Raw genomic sequence first — 3,800 nt, forward strand, 5'->3', positions numbered from 1 at the left:
TTCCACAACAACCACAGTATCAAAAACCTCAATTTCAACAACCAAATCCCTAACCGCAATTTCAACAAAATGTTCAACAAAGGCCCGTTTACCGACAAATGGGCCAACCGAGAGTACCATTAGGGGTACCAAGAAGACATGCAAGGGAAATGCTTAGGGGAATTGAAGCTCACTTTAGATCGGTCATCACCAATAACCCATCTCTGGTGGTTATTCCTCAAAATCAGAATGGAAAAATGTTTGAGGTGAGAACCAATGCACTCCATAGTTTACCAAAGTACAAGGGTCTTGCAATGGAAAAACCTTATTTTCATTTGGAGGCATATGACTCTATTTGCAACACGATTGGGGGTCAAGGTTTCTCACCGGATGAGGTTAAGTTAGTGCTGTTTCAATTTTCGTTGGAGGATAAGACGAAGAGATGGTTCTACACGTTGCCATCCGCATCGATTTACACTTGGGCCGAGATGCAACAAAGGTTTTGGAAGAGTTTTATACGGCCCAAAAGACTAATGATGCGAGACGAAGTTTGAGATCTTTCCAACAACAATCGGGGGAAATGTTTCATGAAGCATTCGAGAGGTTCAACATGATGATCAAGAATTGTCCTCATCATGGTATTGCTTTGTGGGAGTTGCTCAATGTGTTTCATAAGGGATTGAATGTGGAAGACGAGCGAGATTTAATGTCAATCACAAATGGTACATTCGGTACCAATTATGAACAAGATAATTGGGCATTCTTGGAGCAAATGTTAGTCACATCAAAGAGAAAGGCTCAAACCTCAAGAAGAGCAAGGCCGACTATTACAAGACCACAAGTGCATGCCGTTAACAATGAAGCACCTCAAGTTTCTAATCAAGTGTATGATGTGTGCACAAGTTTCAATGGGTTGGGACATGCTAGTGATACGTGTCCAGGTGTGGAAGGGCAAGTTGAAGAGGTAAATGCTATTCAAGGTCAAGGAAGTGGTAATCGGAATAAAAATATGAATTCAAACACTTACCACCCCGGGTTGAGGAATCATCCAAATTTCCATTATGGAAATCAATCAACTCAACTCAATCCTAATTTCCAAGGGACTTCTCAAACCCACTTTCTTCCTCGTCAACAATAGTTTAATCAAGGAAATGCTCAAAGTGGGAATAATCAAGGGAATCAAGGTCAATTTCAGCAATCGGGTGGTGGTCAAAGTGGGTCTTCGGGTCAAATTTCTTCAATTGAGAATGAAGTAATGGATATGCTTAGGATGATGCAACAAGACATGCAAACGAGAAATCAACTTGATGAAGTGCGCATGCAAAAGGATGAAGTCCGTGACAAAGCCATTCAATCGTTGACCACTCAAATGGGTCAACTTGCAACCGATGTTGAGAATTTGAAGAAAAACAGCTCGAGCTTAAAGAAGGGAAACAATGTGCATATCAATGCGGTAAGTCTTTTACCTAATTTTGGAATTTCTAGTGTTCAAGTTGATCCAACACCACAGTTTGTTGAGGGGGTGGTGGAAGATATTAGTGATGAGACTGAAAATGTGAGTGATTATGAAACAATTTTTCAAAATAACTCTGAATTACAACCGAATGAAATATCTTTTTGTGAAAATTGTTCTTGTGATAAATGTTTAAATCACAAATTAACCAAAATAAGGGATTAGAGGGTTGATAATAATATTATCCCGAGTAAACTTCAAGACCCAGGAGCGCCCCTTTATCAATCCAAATTGATGAATTTAAAACTGATTGGGCACTGCTAGATCTTGGAGCTTGTGTTAGTATCATACCCGGTAGTTTATATGATCAGTATGAGTTTGGTCCGCTACAAAAAGTAAACACCACCGTGGTTTTAGTAGATCAAACCCATACACTTCCCCGAGGCATTATATATAATGTGATGGTATATGTGGAGGACTTCTGTTACCCAGTTGACTTTATAGTACTTGATTATGCTAAAAATGTAACCAATACTCAACCCACAATCATATTGGGTAGACCCTTCCTCGCCACTTCACTTGCAGTAATTGATTGTGCTAAGGGGACACTGGGAATTAAATGTGGGAATCGTGATAAACGGTTATTATTATTTGAAAATATTACTGACCCAGTTGTTGACAAGGAAAGCCTGAAGGAGGATTTTGTTAACAAGTGTGTATCCTTGAGCAAGGATCACACGAAAATGGAGTGTTTTGTGATTGACAGGTCAGTTGAGAAGAAAGAAGTTAAGCATCAACAGAGTGAGAAGGTGGCAGAAAAAGGTGGCCGACCAAGAAAGACAAAAGTGAGACATCCACCTAACCTAAATGATCCAGGGTGGAGGATGAGGATGTTCGAGCCCAACCCTGGTTTGTCGGAAGACTGGGAACAGTTGCTTGAAAAAGAGCGTGCTTATAACGAGAAGGCTGCACGGGAGTGGGCCAGTCACCCACCTTGAATGTCATAAAAGTTTAAAAAAGGTGGTAATTGTATTTTTTGTATATTTTTATTTTTATTTTGTTTTATAATTTCTAGTTTGTTTGTTATTAATGGTATTTAAGTTACCATCTTAGCAAAAACCAAGTGTGGGGAAATTCTTATGGATTTCTCTTCGACACTATGTTGGGGACAACACGGGTTTTTCATGAAAGGAAGTGGTGGTTAATTAGTAGTATCTTTGTTTTTATTTTCTCAAAACCATACATTGGGGACAATGAATCCCAAGTGTGGGGATGGGGGAATTTTTCATTTTCAAAAATTATAATATATATATATATATATATATATATAAATAAAAGTATTATAAAAATTTTTTTTTTAAAAAAAATTTGAAAGAAAACTGGAAAGTGGTAAGATGGCGGGGTAAAGTTTTGGTCCATTTTCATGGTCACAATTCCCTTAAATTCAAATTTGCTTAGTTGTTTTAAAAATGAGGTTGTGTAGTATTCTAGTTAAGGTTAGCATGCTTTCGGTACAATAACCTACGTAACATGTCCATATCCACTTGTGTATTGGGAAAATGAAGAGTGGTGATAGATTGGTTATTCTCCGTTAGAACTTGTGCGATCAATGCATTTCGAGACCTTAGCTTGGCATAAGTGCAAAAGTGGTAGAGGCAATTAGGTTAAAGCTTCGTCTGGATAAGCGCGAGTGTGGGTTTTGGGGGTTGGGCCTCATACATTACACATATGAGCGTGGGCAATGAGAGGGGCGGGGGTTGGTACCCTTAGAAAACTTTATTGGACCCATTCTTTTTATTTGATAAACCCCGATGTTATTTTGCGAGACGATCCGGCTTAGTAGGTATTTCTTTGTATTTGTAATTGTTATAGTACTAATCAATATGAAGTATTAAGTATTATGTTTAGTTGAAAAAATAATGAAAAAAAATAAAAAAAAAGGAAAAAGAAAAAAAAATGAAAAAAAAGAAAAAAAGAGAAAAAGAAAGAAAGAGTTGGGATTCAATGTCCAAAGTAGTGTGTATCGAGTTTTTGATGCAAGTTAGTAACGTTTATAGTTGTTTATTTTATTGTTTACTTAGTTTTGATGTAATAATCCGAATCGGATCGCCTGAGCTACTTTCAATATTCCCCTTCCATACCCTTACACCTTGTCCCATTATAACCCGTTTTAAGTCCCCTTGATTTGCATTTGTGTCAAAGCATTTATATAGGCGGATATTTGACGGTAGTACAAGCGTATGTTAGGAGAATTGGTTATGATTGAAAACATGTGAATGATCACCAAGAAGAGAGTTAATGTGTGGAGGTATGTTACGTGTGGGTAAAAACAGAAATCATGTTAGGTTTGATTAGAATTCTATGGTTT

At 37.7% G+C, this 3,800-nt stretch overlaps 1 pseudogene; it reads right to left on the reverse strand.

Moving 5' to 3' along the window:
* Positions 1 to 520: 520 nt before the first annotated feature.
* Positions 521 to 621, reverse strand: LOC143570665 (small nucleolar RNA R71; annotated as a pseudogene).
* Between the last annotated feature and the right edge of the window lie 3,179 nt (positions 622 to 3,800).

Source organism: Bidens hawaiensis, unplaced genomic scaffold (genome assembly GCF_021521415.1).
Source record: "Bidens hawaiensis isolate Kalapana, Puna unplaced genomic scaffold, B.hawaiensis_p1.1 tig00001269_1, whole genome shotgun sequence".
Taxonomy (NCBI): Eukaryota; Viridiplantae; Streptophyta; class Magnoliopsida; order Asterales; family Asteraceae; genus Bidens; species Bidens hawaiensis.